The 19,997-nt window shown below is 41.3% G+C and overlaps 1 protein-coding gene across 1 annotated transcript in view; it reads right to left on the bottom strand.

Moving 5' to 3' along the window:
* Positions 1 to 10,295, bottom strand: part of atg9b (autophagy related 9B) — a 233,841-nt gene extending 223,546 nt beyond the window's left edge. The window contains exon 1 of the mRNA XM_072711210.1: positions 10,285 to 10,295. The gene's annotated coding sequence lies outside the window, so the exon portion shown is untranslated. The remainder of the gene's footprint in view (positions 1 to 10,284) is intronic.
* Positions 10,296 to 19,997: the final 9,702 nt, after the last annotated feature.

Below are 19,997 nucleotides of genomic sequence, written 5' to 3' on the forward strand. Positions count from 1 at the left end.
CCCTTCCTTCAGACGGCCCATGCAGAGGAGGCCACCCCACCGTCTTGCAAAGCTGCCAGTCAAACATTTCTTGTCCAGGACACCACCCCCCTTAGTACTCCCCACCGGGTCTCAGCCAAACTGTAGGAAGCATCCTGTCTTCTGGGCTTGGAGATATGGCACCCTACATCTAACTGAGGAAAAGGGTTTGAGGCTGTTAAAGCTGTTGTCTGACTGGCTGACCTAGAGCATCAATGTCAGCATGCCGACAGAGTACAGTACAAAGCAACACGTGCTGCTTTATTTAAAATCATTTGAATGTATACCCAAATCAGGCTCACAGTCTTTTATCAATCACAGGTCAGTGGCACAGTCATCACAATCACACACTGCTTTGACTGATGTCCGGAACTGATATGGTTCAACTGAAACACTAGACCGCTGATGAAATTGCCAACAGTTGCCAATATGTTGCAACATATCATATACAGTGAAATTACTTAAACTCAACTCAAATATTTACTCTTCCAGCCTCTGACAAACTTTTCCAGCAGATCATTTCATGTCATTTAATCACACTCGTTCTCAGTCTCAAAAAAGATAATGAGGCAGCAGATAACCACATTATTAACAGTCAAATATTTAAATGAGAAATTAAAAGACATTATCCTATTCTGAATAAGTTTCCCCACAATACATTCAGAATAAACTATCGACCTAATGCAGCATTGTCCACAGGCACAACATATTTAAAAACGACTGATCAAAACAGACACAAGCTGCCTTGAAACAATTCTGTCATTAAATATGCCAATTTCTTTAAATATAGCAGGAATATAGGACTGCTCAAAAAAATTAAAGGAACACTCTGAAAACACAGATCTCAATGGGGGAAAAAAAATCATGCTGATAAGTATACTGATATGGGCTGGATAATGTGTTGGGAACGGAAGGATGCCCCATCATTTGATGGAAATGAAAATTATCAACCTACAGAGGGCTGAATTCAAAGACACCCCAAAAATCAAAGTAAAAAAATGATGCAGCAGGCTGGTCCATTTTGCCGAAACTTCGTCGCAGTAACTCAGAATCGTACTCGGTAGTTTGTATGCCCCCACATGCTTGTATGCATGCCTGACATCATCGGAGCTGCTCATAATGAGACGATGGATGGTGTCCTGGGGGATCTCCTCCCAGATCTGGACCAGGGCATCACTGAGCTCCTGGACAGTCTGAGGTGCAACCTAGTGGCGTCGGATGGACTGAAACATAATGTCCCAGAGGTGATCTATTGTGGGGGTCCAGTCAATGGTATCAATTCCTACATCCTTCAGGAACTGCCTGCTTACTCCCGCCACATGAGGCCGGGCATTGTCATACACCAGGAGGAACCCTGGTCCCACTGCACCAGTGTAGGGTCTGACAATGGGTCCAAGGATTTCATCCCGATACCTAATGGCAGTGAAGGTGCCGTTGTCTAGCCTGTAGAGGTCTGTGTGTCCCTCCATGCATATGCCTCCCCACTACCAAGCCGGTCATGCTGAACAACATTACAGGCAGCTTAATGTTCTCTAAGGCTTCTCCAGACCTTTTCACGTGTCACATGTGCTCAGGGTGAACCTGCTCTCATCTATGAAAAGCACAGGGCACCAGTGGCAGACCTGCCAATTCTGGTATTCTATGGCAAATGCCAATCGAGCTCCACGGTCCTGGGCAGTGGACACAGGGCCCACTAGAGGACGTCGGGCCCTCAGGCCACCCTCATGAAGTCTGTTTCTGATTGTTTGGTCAGAGACATTCACACCAGTGGCCTGCTGGAGGTCATTCTGTAGGGCTCTGGCAGTGCTCATCCTGTTCCTCCTTGCACAAAGGAGTAGATACCGGTCCTGCTGATGGGTTAAGGACCTTCTATGTCCCTGTCCAGCTCTCCTACAGTAACTGCCTGTCTCCTGGAATCTCCTCCATGCCCTTGAGACTGAGCTAGGAGACACAGCAAACCTTCTGGCACATATTGATGCACCACCCTGGAGAAGTTGGACTACCTGTGCGACCTCTGTATGGTCCAGGTATCATCTCATGCTACCAGTAGTGACACTGACCGCAGCCAAAAGCAAAACTAGCGAGAAAAAAAAAAAAGTCTGAAAAGATGAAGAGGGAAAAATGTCAGTGGCCTCCATCTGTTAAACAATTCCTGTTTTGGGGGTCATCTCATTGTTGCCCCTCTAGTACACCTGTTGTTAAGTTCATTACACCAAAGCAGCTGAAACTGTTTAACAACCCCCTCTGCTGCTTAACTGACCAGATCAATATCACAGAAGTGTAACTGACTTGATGCTGCACTGATTAAAAAGTGTTCCTTTAATTTTTTTGAGCAGTGTAGTTATAGGGGAGGCTCCCAGCAGCATATAAATGCCCTCAGTAACAAACATATCTTGCAACCAACACATTACTGCTGCACCTTTAGCACCACATTCAACGTTTTACTGCTGCAGCATGGATGCACATTCTAAATAAAAAATTTGAGGTATTTACTTTTAAGCTCACTTCTCTATGGGAATCTTCATTTTCTCTATATATAAAGGAACCTCCAACAACAAACTATCCCGAACAATGCATGAGCACTTTCGTAAAGGTATGTTAATCCAATAGACGGCACCCGCATGCACATGCGGTCATTCTCAGCAGCATGTGCAATCCTAGCCATATGTTATCTCACTGCATACAGCCAGCACATCCCCAACCTGCTCACAACCACCCTACCTCACAGTTAGGTGTGGTCGTCCAGCCTTAACCCAACCCAAACTGCCTCACAGGCACTCAAACATGTGAGAATACTGAACACACACCGTGGAATCTCACAGGAATTAGTGTTCATTAAAGGGGTGGCAAAGTGGTACACTGGTTAGCACTTATGCCTCACACCTTTGTGACCAAGGTTCAAGTCTCCACGAGTTTGCATGTTGAGCCATTGTCATTGTGGGTTATGCTCAGGCTACTCTGGTCCCCCCCCCCCATCCAAAAACAAGCTGAGGTTAATTGGAGTGACCAAATTGCCCACAAGTGTAAATGATGCATGACTGAGCCCTGCAATGGGTTGGTGCCCCAATCTGGGTTGTTCCCTGCCTTGTCCTATTCAGGGTTGGAATCAGAGCTTATAGGCACAATTGGCTATAGAAGATGGATGGATGGATGTACTATTAAAAAAATCCAGAAAATAATTGAGGTTAACAAGCTCAGAGCATGATTGTGAGCTAGTTAAATAGGAACCAACATTGTTGCGCTGTAAGCTTCATGCCTAAAGGTGAAGCTAAGACACCCACACAAACATGGCATGTTTAAAATTAAATCAGTAACCCTTGTTTAAATGTTAACCTTCCACACTTAAGGAAACCATAATCATCATCTCTACAATGTGTATGTAACGCATCCACAAAACAGTGGACAAACACTTGGACACAGGATGCCACTCCAGTTCTGAATTCCAATATGTAAATTCTCAGATTCTTTACTGTGTCTCGCCTCCCAACAGCTGGGAGGTTCACTAGCTCTGTGAAGCCCCACAAGGCTTTGCAATATGGCATTTCTCACCAATTTAAAATATGATACAGTTGCCATGGATATAGGACCCAAAAGTTATAATTACAATGAAGTCAAACCGAAACATTAATATCCATTTTAAATACATGGTTTTACCAAGGGAACAATATTAAATATATTTAAATAAGAGTGTTAATTTGGAAATTAAAAATGACCAAAGTTACTAACATTAGGCCCTTAAATGGAGGGCCTCAAACAACCTTCAGATAAGTCTTACTCACATCTGTCCAGTTCCGTTGTCTACAGTGAATTTCAACTGAAGACACATGGTTTTTACAGTGGGGGTAAACCAGACAGTTAATGCAGTTTATGAGCTGCAGTGGTAAGGGTCCCCCATCCCCAGCCTGCTGTCATTTTTCATGAACTGGAAAAAAGATACCAGAAGCCCTTCCACCTCAGACTACATGAATAGGGGTCCTGTTGAGAGGCCTATTCGGCGCCATGGAGCACCGGCAGAGGAGATTATGGGTTTTGTCCTCGTCTGCAGTTTGTTTCTGCTCCTGCAGACTGTTTAACTGGTACACTGAGAAGGCAAGAGAAGAATGTAACGAAAGCCTCTCTCCCAAAGACAGAAGCAGCATCGACGTTTAAGGTTATCAAGCTCTACATGCTATATGAGTGAGGAGCTTGTGATGGACCCCACCCCCTCAGTCAAACCCTCCTTTAGTGAAGAAGAAAAAAAAACCTCCAAAAATTTGAATAAAAGGTCTAAATCTTTAAAACATGTGCTGTATTTTTAAAACATAAAAGTGGAAGACCATTTTAACTCTTTGGATGCAAGTCAAAATTGTATCAGCATCCACTGAGATTACAGGGTTAAAAACTCTCAGAACATACCTAAAGTCCACAGAAAATACAACCTGGGAGAAAAGGCAGTTGATAAAAACTAAAACTTACAATTCATACAGAGAGATATTTTAGCTAAGTAAACAGCTAGCCTTTCCTAGGACTTGATCTTCCAACTGTTACATAAACACTTATCTGTAATAAAAACCTCCAAGAAGCTCATTCTGAGCTCCAAGAAGGTACACTTACACAAAATATTTTGGACAGCTCCATCATCCATTAATAAAACAGCTAAAATGCTTCAAAAATGAATTGCAAATTCACTGATTTGTTTACATACTGTCCCCAATCTGTTCAGGAGTAAGGGTTTGTTACACAGAGCTTTTGATGATTACCAAAGACTCACAAAACCACTTGCAAAAGGGCACTGGAATTGACAATACACTTTGACCACACCCCTCAGGCTAGTGCTGCATAAAGCTCTTTCACAAGCACAACCACCATCCAAAATGCAGGCAGTTAATGTGTCATAACTAGGGCTGTAAAAAACATTTTTTATTATTTTACAATTTGAAATGGATGACATCCGATTTCTGACCGTGTGATCAGATCTGATCATTTAGCTGGGCCAAAACACAGGTTATAAAGAAAAGAGCAAATGCTTTATTTAAAAGGAAAAACATAGATATGTTTTTTTAAGTTACAGGTGTAATAAAAACTTTAGAGATTCTGTACACAGTGTAAAGTGACAAAGTTGCGGACATGCACCTCCCGCTTTAGGAACAGTTTCTTCCCCACTGCCATAAGAGTTATGGCCTGTCAGTGACACTGCACTTGTCACTGTTCTTGCATTGATCCGATTACAACCCCAAACACCTAGTATTTCTGGCTTTGCACCATATTTGCAAGTTATATTTACAAACCATATTTATTCTTCCAGATACATCCATATTTACATATGCATATTTCTACATAGATTTTATTTCTAAGTGTTGTAATGTTAGTAACTGTTTGTCCTGTCATATCACAATTGTATAAGTACTGAATACAACGAGACAAGTACAAATGACAAACCTTTTGAATCCTTGAAGCGGCATATAACCAAAGATCCACTAAGTCCGCCATGAACTAGGCTAAAAAAACACCCACTATAAAGTTGCTAGGTGGTGATGTCATTATACGCAATTTAAGCAGCAAACCGCAAAAATGCAACTACAGTGGTACCTCGGAACACAAACTTCATTCGTTCCAGAAGGTTGGTTGAGCTGCAATTTGGTCAAGGTCCAAGTCAAATTTCCCCATAAGAAATAATGTAAATTAATTTAATCCATTCCAGACCTCCAAATGATTACCTATTCAAACTTATATACCTACCTAACTAACTAATGATAAAAACCATTATCAATCAATATAAAACTAAAATACATATTGAAAAGCACACATAAAAAAGCAATAAACAAGAAATAAATGAAAATCCCAAACTCCGAGGAGAGAACAGACAGATACAGGGGCACCATCAAGTCTTGCTATAATTTCTTTTTTAAGTTCTACAGTTACTGTCACTACTTTCCTCTTCGGTTTGCTGCTAATCACTGCTCACTTTCTTAGGGGCCATGATTATTGTATCACTAAATATACAATGTACATAAAACATTAATTTTTAAAAAAAAAATCACACCGAACACAGGAACACAGCTTCCATACGGCAAATTCGGTCAAGAGGTACCTCGAGACTGAGAGTGATTCATAGGCATCAGCAACCCAGCAGGTTGCTGACATCACAGACACGTCTTGATTCATACAAGGTCTGTTTTGTTTTGTCATGTTCTGAGTTCTCAATTCAGTTGCAGTTAGATTTTTCTCGACTGACCCATTGTCGAAATTAGTAGAGTTGAATGCGTCATCTCATGGCCCATACAAGTTATAGCAGGAACGGCTGAGCCCCAAGATTTTGGTCGAGGTATAAATCGAAAATAATTCTGCAGACTCTTTCGACATCCAAGTTGGTTGAGTTAAAAGGCATTCGAGTTCCAAGGTTCAACTGTAATCGATAAGCAAATCGTTGTCAACTGTTTTTACTACCGATTATCATCAACATTATCTATGTTGCTGTAGCGCTAGTTATTATAGAGCCAAGAAAACAAACCCTTTGCTGATGAACATATTAATGCAACTTAAAAACAGACCTCTGTGCATTTATTTGCCTAGCTGCCATTAGTGTGATTTACTTATGACCGACGATTGTTAAAACTGGATAAGGACATCACGCTGGCCTAGACGGTATCACCGTGGCCTCGCAAACACAAGACTGCAGGTTCAGTTTCTAAACCAAGCTCTGTGTGCGGAGTTTGCATGCATTTAGGTACACTGCCCCGTGCCCTGTGTTTCCTGTGATACGTTCCACTCTCCACACTCCCCCATTACTGATAAAAGGTTGTATTTAGTTTACATTCGCCCACATACTTCACATATTCAAACTGCCACTTACTGGCAACAGATGATAACAGCAGCAGCACTCAAAGCACTAAAGCGGCAGCTGCCCACCACAGCCGTTCTAGTGAAGCAGAGCCGCGAGGCGGAGAAGGCGTCAACGTGGCCAGGTTGGCAGAACGGCAAGTGGACACGGGAGCATGGCCCTGGGGCTTAGAGGCAGAAGCAGCCTGTTTCATGGAGCCAGCAGACCATCATGGGCCAAGACCAAATGCTTAAACAGGCAGACGAGCTGTGGATTTAGTGATGGGAGGGTGTAGGCAGGTAGGCTAGTAAGGGTACATCAAATGTGCATGAGAGTTGTGTGGAGGGGGTGGTGAGGAAGAGACAGACTGCCCTGGACGCAACTGCTGAGATACTGGCAGGAGCTCTGCTGCAAGGATTCGTGTTACTGTTCAGCCTTCGCTGGCTGCAAACAGCATGTCAGACTTAAGAGTGACTCAAAGGTCTTTATAAGCAGTGGCAATTCAAGACTTTGAAAATATCAGTTTAAAAGTACAAACAGGTCAATAAAACTTGCTCAATGACAATTATTACCATTATTAACCTGCTTACCAGACACTCATGCAAATTAGGTTCCATTTACCCCATTAGCCATTTTACCCATCAGCAATCCAAAGTCACATGTCCAGCTCCATCACCAACATGGCCAATAAAAAGCATGCTGAGAGATCAACAAAGTCACATTTTCATGGTTAAAGGCCTATTTTTCTTCAACCAGCTGTGTTCATGCACCACATATACCACAACCAACTTCCCCATCCCATCAGCTGGTCTCCCTCCAGTGGTTGCTGCTGCTCTGAAGAGAGTATTTCTGGGGACCCAAAAAAAAAAAAACTATCATCTTAGAGAAGTTTTGTTACCAGTCTTCCTCTGCATGAATCCATTTCTTCCCAGCTTCAAAAACTTGATATTGGTGCTATGATATCATGGGGGTGTAACTCAACTGGCTTGATTGCAATTAAGATTTGACTCAAAACACGGTGCCAATGCAATCAGAGCAGTCTTGTGTGCAGCATGCAGTCTAACAAATCAACGAAAGGGATGCAGTTATCCTGGAAACATGTTGTGCAAGAAAGAATACCCTGCAGTAAGGAAAAACAACTGCTACAAGCCAGTGAAAACAAATCCATTAAACCAACAACAGGATCTTAGAGACCACACTCCAAAGGATTACATTCTGGACAGTAAAAAATTAACTGAATATACAACATTTTGTTTCGGATCTATTCTTACATTACCTATGACCCCAAGGTATACATTATTCTTTAACGCATCATATTAAATCCAAGCCTCCCCCATCTCTTTTCCTCACCATTGACTTGTTGCAGAACATAAATTGAACTACCCTTCTTGTACAAGTACACAAACTCTGTAGCAGACAATATAATTACCATAGCTGCAAAAGGCCATTAAAGATAAACGGCCAATGAAAGCGGCAAATGAAGACACATCCAGAGTGGCCGTAATATCCAACCTTCAGTGTCAGCTTTCATTCGCGATGGGTCACTGCCTCCATTTCTTAACGTCTGACCATTCTCAGACAATAAAATGTGACATGGCCTGCAAGATAAAAGAAAATTAGCCTTTCTGTGCTAGTTAATAACAGCAGATTCCGAAAGGTTTCACAGCAAAGACAAAAAAATAAAAATACATGGGGTGTTCAACATTTCTCAAATCAGGGACCCCAAAAAGATATATCAGTACACCAGAGCTTGGGACCCTGCCATCACACTACAGTATGTGATTACGTAAAGAACTAATGAAAATTTTCCACTGTAAAAGTGGTGGTGGGGCGGGTATTCTTAGCTCAAAAGATTTCCCGTGCATAAAGCAGATGAAAATATTAACTATAGATATATAATATTTTGTCAGTTTATGAGACATATCTGCAGACCATCTGCAACTACTATACAGACCACCACTTGAAAACCCCTAGAGTAGATGAACAATTCAAAACCCACTGCACGGACAAGAACTATTATCCCCATGACACCCCTCTTACCAAATCAGAGACCAATGTACAGGCAAGTTACCACAGTGTAGGACATAATTGGGGGTTTCATGACAGGAAAACGAATGTGAGTCTTTGGTAAAGGTTGGACCACAAGACAAACAAAAAGGAGAACCAGCAACGATGAAGGTCACAAACAGATGGGACTGGAATGTGCTGGAACACCATCCTTGTTGAGTCAGCGTCCAGAAATAAGCACCACAAAGGAGAGCCAAGAGACAACACAGGTTACTTCAGTCTGTTACCCAAGAATCCCCATGCCACTCTGAGACCAGTGGGGGGGCAAGACAGTAAGAGGTATGAGACACTAAACTGAGCCCAGACTCCTTCAGAGATTGGATCCTGCCCAGCAAAAACAAAATTAAACCCCTATCCCCACAATCTCAAGTTAATTAGGGGAAGAACTGCTGGCTTGTTACACAGAAGTGCAAAAAAACTGCACAACAATTGTATCTAACCCTTGACAGTTTCATCCTGTAGACTGAGTCAATGTAATTAGAAGTAAATTAACTCTTATATACCATTAAACAAACTGCCATATAAATATGTTAAACCCTGCTTCAATTTTTAATTTTGGCAACAGTTACTCACAAAAAGTGAAAATGTGACACATTTTAAATCCACACCCAACTGTCCAAACACTTTATGAGGACCATCTTGTCAACTGCCATGACTCTACAGTACATATTACACTTTTTCATGCCCTAACAAACCCAGTTGTAGATGTGAGCCTTCCTCCTTCTCCAGAAGACTTATACAGAAAGTATGATAGCACAAAATCAACAAAATTTTACAAGATTTGGCAAAGCAGACAGAAAATGGGGAGAAATTAATATTACACAAATACCCCTTGGCTATTTCTATTCATTCTAAAGGCAATTGTTACTTTAAATATTGCCACGCAATTCAACAAATAATTTGTTTATATAAATGTTGCGTTACTAATGTTCAATAAGTGCAGATATAATTTCACATCCTTAATGGGAATGACATACTTGTACTTTTACTGATTGTTATCAAGGCCCTCTGATTAGAGGAGGTGTAATGGAGGCAACACATTATTACAGTTGCAATTACATCTCCCATGCGCATTTCTGTTCGCAAATGGGACGCATTTTAATAAAGATGCGACAATTAAATTAGACCTTGTCTGTAGCAACCTGTTTTCAAGGCAATTTCGCCAGTAGCACAGCCAATTTCCCCAACAAACATATATACATTGCTGACTCCGCTATGCTATCATGGAATTCACCATGCTGTCCAGACAACCTGAAAAACTACTACTCTCTCACTCACAATCTCTTCTTATTCTCTTCTCTCAGTTAAATTTACTTTCTATTTTCTTTTTCATATTTATTTCCTATTAATAGTCTTTTATTTTAAGGTCACGGGCAGTCGTCTAAGCATTTCACTGCATATCGTACTGTGTATGTGACAAATAAAAATTTGAATTTGACAAATACCACACCCCACAGGACCTTTTAGCGTACAAAAACAGTCATGGCACAGCCACAGGGGGCAGCAGCAGCAACTATGCACCATCAATTGGCCTTTTGGCTCAGAAAGCAGAGTGCCAGGACTCAGGCAGTGGAAGAGGGAAGAGCAGCTGGTTCCAGGGGGAGCGACAGCTGCCTGGATCATCTTCTGGAGGCCCAAGCAGTTTGTGGGGGAAAAAAAAAGATGCTGCCAACTGCTTCAATCTCTCAAGAACACACCTGTGAGCAATCCCTTGTCAGGCTGTGAGAAGCTTCCATCAGCCACCCAATGACAACTCAACCACACTGAGGTATTCGGATTACAGAAATGGCTCTTAAGGACAAGATATACATTTCTAATTGTAATCAAAAGGTATCGGCAAGACGTACACAGTACCATCCCACATTTGCAGAATTTATTTACTCTAAACATTGAGGTTCTCAGGGTAAATTAGACCATTTGTCAGTAGTCCTCCTTCTTTTGGAGGCCATTGTATCTCCAGACCGATAATGAAACTTCCATAATTAACTGCAGCACTTAAGTGGGCAATATAAAGCAGATTGATCTCCCCACTCATAGGCAAGCAGCCCACAGCAGAGAAACTAACAACAACCAGGTGACCCCAAAAAGAAGTCAGCCATAGACTAATATTAGCAAATCTTTGAATTGTCTCCTATTAGGAGATTACCTGTGATGGGGGTGGTAAGAATGTGGGCTCTGAAATATCCCATTAACCATTCAGGCCTTATCGACCGCCAGGGTGCTATTCTGCATTTAGAGAGGTTTATTACTGTTGTAAACAGCCAGTGGTTCCCTTCTCTCACCATGAACCCTGGACAGCAGACTCAGGTGTCGCTTGACGCGTGCCGACGCGGCCATACATCAGTGGCATGAAAGCCACAACTCGACAGTGGCAAGCAGACAGAGGATTCCCCCAGGCACCAGCAATTATGGACACAGTGGCTTCTTCGGCGCTTACAGAATCCCAACTGCCCACGATTCACCCTACACCCCCTAGCAATGCCAAGCATGACTAGCATCTTGAACTCCAGTTGCAAAGAGTTAATGGACTTAGGCATAGCTCTGAATAACCTTGTTAAACAACAAACTACATTTCTTTAATCAAACAATTTCTGGAATTACAGAACCGAATGTAGTACAAATACAGAAGATTGTGATTCAATGCCTAACACAATAGCAACAATGAAAACACACTAGATATAGCCTTGCTTTTATTTGAAAGTACTAACAGCTCTACTGTCTTTCAATCGTAAGGTCATTCACTTCAACGTGACATATTTGCAGGGGCGTCAGAAGCATTTTGAATGTGGGGGGGACACACTGGCATAAAACTAATATTTTATGTTAAATGTGGGGGCTCCAAACGAATAATTATAAAATGTGAGGGGGACACGTCCCCCTCAGATATAATTGCGGCAACGCCCATGCATATTTGTCATAATGAAAATTTACTTTGTTAGTGGTGCCTTCATGCTAACTTAGATGCCTGTGTATTTTAACAGAAGACTCTTCTCCACACTTAAGCATTTTGTTTCTTGGGTGTTTCCAGGGAACTTTACAAGTTGCACATTGAAACCCAAAGAAGTCAAAATGCTGCAACGCATCTCAGGTCATAATGACCTAATGCTTAAAGCGGAAGAATCCACAGCATCCCCATGCTGACATACCTGTACCAATGGGCTCCTCACAGCAGTCAGCTTCTGAAAACCTGGAGGACTGGAAGTTGCCAGAAAGCGACGGCCGCACCACTCTTCAGTAAACAGCTACAAAGTTACAAGAGACACACTGTGACTTCAGTTTTCTGCTGTTGATGTTTTTTTATCTTCTTTGTTTCCATGCTCAGAAGTTTGCAATTGACTTTTATACTCCTTTTAGAAAAGCTGAGCTCAACAGAGTGGGATTTATTTGATCTAAAAAGAAGCTTTGACCAAGAAATTATCCATTATACTTTAATAATGAGCTTCATCCCCAGTAAATGAGAGAGCTCTGGCTAATCTGTATTTATATTCTTTATCAAATTCGAGAGCAGTTATATACCCAGAGGCTAAGTTTGTCCTTGATCCGAATGTCACCGTCTTACTTTTCAACTACGAGTTGCACAAGAAGTACAAGAATATGTACAAAAGGAAACATTTTAACAGGACAGTAAGATCATTATAGGGCCCACTACTCTTTAGGTAGATAATACCCTATGACCACCATCAGTGCAAGAAAATACTTCACTAGTCGGCAGCACCTCGTGAAAGAAGGAGATTTGCGGGCAATAAAAACGGAGGACTCTTATTTTGGTTAAAGGCTGCAAAAACACAGCAGCCCCCTTAATGATTGCACTTACTGTATGTACCACCAAAAGAGAGGTAAAACCGGTTTAATCTGAATGCTAAAAATATAATGTTTAGGTGCTAAGTTTGCATTGGGTGAGCAACATTAACGAAAAAAAAAACTCCCAACTTGCATTTACACATTTAGCAGATGCTTGTGTCTAAATCGTCCCAGGTACATGTGTAAGTATATAGTACCGGAGCTACACGGCAACTTCTTTAAAAGAACCTAATAAGAGCATTTAAGGACCAAAACTGCGACATTGGAACAGTCAGAGAACTTAAGGTTTGCCTCAGACGGCATTCAATCGAATCAACAACTGAATCAGTTGAGGCAAATTATTTTACTATTACTCTGTTATTGAACCTGTACATGTATTCCAGCGGAACGAAAGCCATTAAAGCAATAAACCTATTGCTAAACATTGCTATAAAACTATACATTATCCAATGGCAATGTGACCGACAACGGATCGCACACACTTGTAGTTACTTCCACAAACGCCCATCTCTTAAAAACTACGAAAAACATCTTTGCCTTTAATTGTGTTTGCACTGAGAGTGATTTAACAACACACCTGGTATTACAAGTACCATCTACAGCAAAACTGAATAGTCTAGAAGTGGTGAACCGATAAAAAATTTCCTCTACCGATAAAAACTGTAGAAAACATTTTCCCTATATATTCTAACCCAGTTTGACTCACTGGTCTAGAAAACAGATTCAAGTAAATTACGCAGACCGAGCAAAAGCAATGTAAGATATATTATAACGCCATATAATATGATATCACCATCACTAATTTAACTACATTTTTAAAGCTTCATCATTTAAGGTAGCGTTTGCTGCACCTATATATCCTCTGCTGTTTTCACACGTATACCCTCAAACTATAGTTCATAATATTATATAACATGACACAAAACTCTGTCGGAGGATGTATATAACACATTTAACTTTATAAAAGAGAACACACTTATGGCGACAAATCATTTGGCTTACTATGCCGTGAAAGGCGTCTTAGCTCCCTGGATACCGTTAAATACAAGACGTCTGGCGCATCTAGTAAACGACATCGAACAAGTGTCCGTATTAAAATTTAAATTTGAACGCTGGTTAACCACGCAGGCGCAGGTACCACGCGACCGCGCATTAAGGCGGGAAAATGTCTCTGTAGCTTAGCTTAATGGCGTAATCATTTGCTGAAACATTTAATAACAAAAATACTAGTAGGCAAAAACTAACTATACCTTCCCACTACTTTTCTAACGTTAAAGAAACCTTATATCTTGCTGTCTGCCAGCACAGACGACTAACTGGTCTTCAACCATTTTCTGAATAGAAAAGGGTAGAAAATGGCCGAAGAAATCACTCATAAATTCAGATTACTGCCATGAAAGTTTAATGACCCTGTATCATGATCCGTTGTATATGACAGTGCTGTTAAGTTGACAAATTTGCAGTCTTTAATATGAGGGCAATGTCATGGCATTTCCTCTAACTGGTGTCCTCGAACAGCTGCTGATTTCCAAATATCAATGTCCAGCTCCCCAGTTCACCCAACGCAGTGATGACTGGCTTTGATTGGGCACCGTCACAAAAATCTTGGGACATTAGACAGTTGCAGCAGCTCTTAGCTGATTAATGAAATATTCTGATTTGATGATTGATGATTTGTCAATGCTTCCTTACCACTCTGAATTCCCAAGACTGATTATTATGATGACATTTCTAAAAACTGTAAAACCTTAGTAAAGTATTTCTGTTCTTATTTCTGTATACCTCACTACATTGTTAAATTTAGCTTCCTTCTAATTCAAAAACATGGGCTGATTGTTCAATTAGGACAAAATGGCCTCACTCAGTGTGACTTCCATAGGAAATAATCAATGGCATTAATGTATTAAAAATTATTCATATTTCTTATTTAAAGTGTAATTATTATCTGCCGTCAGAGAGAGAGACTTCTACAATGTTTCCTACTCACACATCAAAGATCTGTAATGAAACTCCGACTGAATAATCGCTGAAAATCTCATGGCACCCACTAGGTCTCCTTTAAACTGGCAAATTATGGATGTGCACATATGATCCTCATTGATGAAGGACACTGCAATAAGATTATATCTTGTTCTAAATTAAATCCCTCAAGGGCAAATTGAATTAATAATATGCAAAATAACCTGGGCAGTATGCACTTAATATATTGGTCATATTGCATTGATAACAATTTTATGCTATGGTCTGTCAGAGACTTTTTTGGACCCTATTAGAGTCCTCAAATTCCTGGTTGTCACGGATCTACTTTGTGCAGGGAAGCAAAATATGATCTGTAGGTTGCATGATAGTTAAGGCCATGGAGCAGTGACCTAATGTTTCAGTCCTAGGAGGACAAGGAACCTGGTACTGGTACCTGATTTTTTTCAGGAAAATGTCATACCAGATACTGGAAAAACTGCAAGTTGCTTATATAAAGGCTGCAATCAATGAACAACTAATAAACAAATTCCCCAGCATACAAACTTAAACAGACTGACATTCACTGACATCGATTTTATCAAAGCGCTCCAACATGAAAGACTTCCTCACTCATTCAGACCTTTTAGTCTGTAAATGATCTGACTTGACAGGTCACATTATTTTGACATTTGCCTTATAAAACAATTTTTAAGTTTGTAAATCTGGTTACAAGTAGATAATTCTCCACTATGTGGGAAACCCTAGACAGGATCTCTGGTGTCACCACTGGTGTCACCACTGGTAAATGGTTTTGGCCAAACATTGTTTAGTGCCAGGCACTGTGAAAAACAAAAAAAAAACATAACTTGGCAATTCCCAGGAGGGAGTCTCATATGAGCAGCTGCTTGGAATTAAATTAGAGGAAGAAAAGCAGAGGATGATGGAGAGGATGATGCATGGGGTCTGATTGCAGGATTGCAACCCAACCAGGAATGACAGCCTCTTGGAACCTGGTTGATTTTTTTAAAGATGCTCACTTACACACAACAAAAGAGAAGGTCAAAGTGACCTCTAAGATCTGAAACACAATTTACTGGTGTTCTGCTCTCCTGTGCGTCATATGGATACTGATGATTCTCAACACAGATTCCTTTTTTTGTTTACAGTAGATGCAGTTATAAAAGGAAACACCACAACTGTCTGTATCCTCAAATGAACTTAGAAAGGTGCCACTGATGGAGTGAATGGACCTTGAACTCAAAAATTTCAGCCAGGGTCACACTTTGTAATTTTAGGGTTTCCAAATAAATATTTGGCCCATTAATAGAATATGTGCATCTATTTCACAGAGTTGCAATCGCACATCGATTGAACTGATTAGTGATGCCATTTTTAAAAGTCTAATGAGAAAATGCAACCAACAAATCCTTTTTAAAGCCGGTATTTTGTTTGCTTGAATTCCCCAGTTCAAGAAACACGATAAACAATTTTCACATTGTTGTGCTCAGAAGTCGGACTGTCTCTGAGAACCAGCAAAGTGTGTGATTAAGGACATCTGTCACTCATAGACGACATGATCCCCATGAAAGGTGATGCATCAAATTATTCTGTACCACATCTCACAAACCAGGGGCCTCTTGTGACATATGACACTTTGGTAATCCTGGAATTCCAGCCCTTCATGCTGATACATTCCATACAAAATTTTGTGGCAGGTTTGTCACAAAAGTACCATCCTGGGAATTTTGAGCAAGGCATGTGTTAAAGATGTCAGGCTCAGCTTCACACTTGTTGTGAATATATACTTGTTGGGTTATTTTATTTATTTTTGAGCCTGAGATGCCATGCTACTATGCTGTGTATTTGTTGTTTCCTGCCTTATTCGCTTACTAGTATGTGGTTTCAGTCTGGATATAAATTAGAGGATCCACCCAGTGAGTCAAGTAAACACAACATTTTATTCAGCCGGTGCAGTGAATACCGCCATCCATCCAGTGATTCATCCAGTGGGTCCAGTGAGTATGAAGTTCATTCCAGTGAATGCAGCATTTACTCCCATCCATGCAAAAGGTATGATGATCAATTCAGCGAGCACTGTGAATTTAGCAAATACGGTGATGCATCCAGTGAGGGCCATGACACATTTCCTCCAAACAAAATGCATCTCATCAGCCTTAGGGGTAATTTTGGGCCATATGTGACAGATTCCTGAGGTTGCCCATTATGTCTGATTTCCCTCCCCAGCTGGCAGATCAGAAACCTTTCCCAGGGATGTAATTCCCCCCCCCCCCCACTGTGGATCATTCCCCTCTGTCCTTTTCTCCATGTTCTGCAATTACACAAGTCTCCTCCTCTGTTTTTGTTTAGAGTCGTCTCTGGCAGGCCGGCAAATGCCAGCTCATCCCATGCATCCCGTAATTAATTCTTGCACAGTCTGCGTCCCCCTCACGCTCTTTAAAAGTGCAGAGTCGACACTTGTACACCGTGATGTCTTTGCCCAAAAACCATCAGGTGGAGTTTGTCTTCGACCACAGTTGGGGTTAGGCTCTGATGTTATGTGTCATATGTAACTTGAACTGAACTTTATTGTCATTCAGACCATGCAGCAAGGAGTGCGCGTTTCTGCCTGCTCGAGCTACGAACACAGACATAGAACAAGTGCCAGCGATACAACATTATATAAAATCTAGCAGAACGCCATTTGCATTTGGTTACTTTTAGAATTTGTATGACACTGATAAAAATGCATATTGTAGAAGATCCAACTCCAAAGGATCGGCCTGTTAGCCATTATTAATATGACGCATAATGAGAGGAGCGCTAACTCCATAAGCAGCCGCTTTTAACCTAGGTTGACCTCAGGCTAAAGCTGCCTTCTTCCTTCTCTGGCGGAAAAAAAACAACTCCATGCCAAAAAGCCCCCCCAGCATGCGGTGCCCATCAGCTGCTCTAAGCAGCAAATATAATTCAGTGCAGATATGCTAAACACTCCATTAGGGCACTATGCTTTAGAAATGGGGAAAGATCATGTTGTTAAGCAGGGTTAAGTTTTCAACTAATCTGGAAGTGTCAGAGTTCATGGCATGCTCCAGTAATAGGGCATTACGTAATGTTGACCAGTGAGGCTGACTTTGACAACAAGGCGTACGGCAGAGTTATTAATGACTGTGGCTTGTTTTGCACATTATGAAAAATCATTTATCATATTTTCAGGCATGGTTAGACTAGTAAGCCTAGGCTATATCTAAAGTGTGGCGAATAGACTAGCGTACCATGTTAGCCACATGCTAATTTACAGTTGTTAGGTATAAGACCTTTCATATAAATACATACTAGGTGAAATCCTGTGACAATTCTCTGCTATCCTGTGGTTTAAGTATTTAGGAAGATATTTACTGCACCTAGCAATGGGCTGGCATCCCTTCCAGGACTACCCCTCTCTTGTCCCCTGTACTGTCTGGGATAGGCTCCAAGCCCCCCCCCATGACCATGACCAAGTTAAGCCATTGGAAGGTGGATTGATGGATGGATGGATGGATGGATGGATGGATATTTATTACACACAGATGTTTGGAGATCAACCTATTTTCTCCTTTTTAATTACAGTTGCATCCCTGATAGTGTGACCTTTCTTGCTAGATGCAGCCCTTCATTTGGCAGAGATCCCTGATGTCAGCCTGCCAGTATCCAAGGAAATATGGCATAACGAGGAATTTTTTTGGCTTAACTAGATGGAGCTGGAGCAGGACCACCACCGGGATGGAGTCCTCACAAACCTTAAATCATGTACTGAGCCAACTGAATTGTATTTGCAGTATAATAATACAATCAAACCTTGCCAGCTTTATTTATGCCATTTGCAGGGGACCAAGGATACTTCAATACATAGTTCCAGAAATATACAGTACCAGTCAAAAGTTTGGACACACCCACCCATAGAAAGGTTTATTTTTACTCTTCTCTATATTTTAGAATAGACATCAAAACTATGAAATAACATATATGGAATTATGCACTGACCGAAAAAGTATTAAGTCAAAAAAAATGTTGGGGTGAGGGGCAGCTCTGTGGTTTGGGACTCAGGAGGTTGCTGGTTCAAATCCCTGGGTCGGTAGAGTGACCCCACCATTTGGCCCTTAAGCAAGACCCTTAACCCCAATTGCTCCAGAGATTGGCTGACCCTACTTTGTCCTCTATGCCAGTTTCATGAGGTGGCCTCCTGGGATGCTTTTCCAGCTGTCCTGAAGGAGGTGCCACACATACGCTAAGCACTCATTGGCCGCTTTTTCGTCAATCTGGTCAAACTACTCCAAAGCCATTTCTATGTTTAGGTAAGGTGGCCAGGTCATGTGACGCGACATTATCACTCTCCCTTGTAGGGAACTACACACACACACACACACACACACACAAACACAGGTCTGTGGGACATTAATTTCTATGGAAAAAACTCTAATCACAACGTGACGGCCTTAACCCCAACCCAGCCCTAACCTTAACCATAAGTAGCCAAACAAAAAACAAGACTTTTGACAAAGATGTACAAAATTACAAAAATCTTTGTGGGGATCTGAAAAATGGTCCTCACAACGTCAAAATAACAGGTTTCTATTACATTGTGGGGGACATTTGGTCCCCACAATGTAATATAAACTTAATCCACACACATACAAAAATATATACAGTACATATATATGTATATGAGTATATGTATGTATATGAGTGTGTGTGTGTGAGTATATATATGCTTTTCTTTATGTGTTCACTACATTCCTTTACATTAAAAAATTACAATTTGAGTACAAATAAATGAATAAACTTAAAATTAGCTCTGTGAAGCCAGGACTGCATTTCCATCAAATTCCGCTGAGCTTTTGCCGTACTCTGATGGGCCATGTGAAATTAGATTATGTAAATGCACCGCGGGAGTCGTTTCTGCCGCCCTGCACATCTTTCGGGGCGGGAACGCGTGAACTCCTCAGTGGTAATTGGCTTTCAAGTGGACGGTCCAAACACGACAGAATTTAAATTGGGGGGGGGGGGGGGTAGCAGATTAAGTGAAGCTCATGGAGAAGCAGCTCGGGCTGTTATTGCGACGTTCAAGAGACGTGGTCAGCGAGCATTTTCTGCACCCCCATATTCATTATAATGTAGCTCTTCAACTTTTGGTGACGAGATGGACGTGTGATGTCCGATTTCCAACCAGCAGTCCATCTTCGGTAACCACTTTTCCAATACGGGGCTGTGGAGTTAGCCAGGAAGTACGGAGCAGGGGACGCCATGGGCAAAAAGCCAGTCCATTGCAGGTCATGACATGTTGACATGTTTTCATCAACATACTATATGAACATTC

Source organism: Paramormyrops kingsleyae, chromosome 4 (assembly GCF_048594095.1).
Source record: "Paramormyrops kingsleyae isolate MSU_618 chromosome 4, PKINGS_0.4, whole genome shotgun sequence".
Classification (NCBI taxonomy): Eukaryota; Metazoa; Chordata; class Actinopteri; order Osteoglossiformes; family Mormyridae; genus Paramormyrops; species Paramormyrops kingsleyae.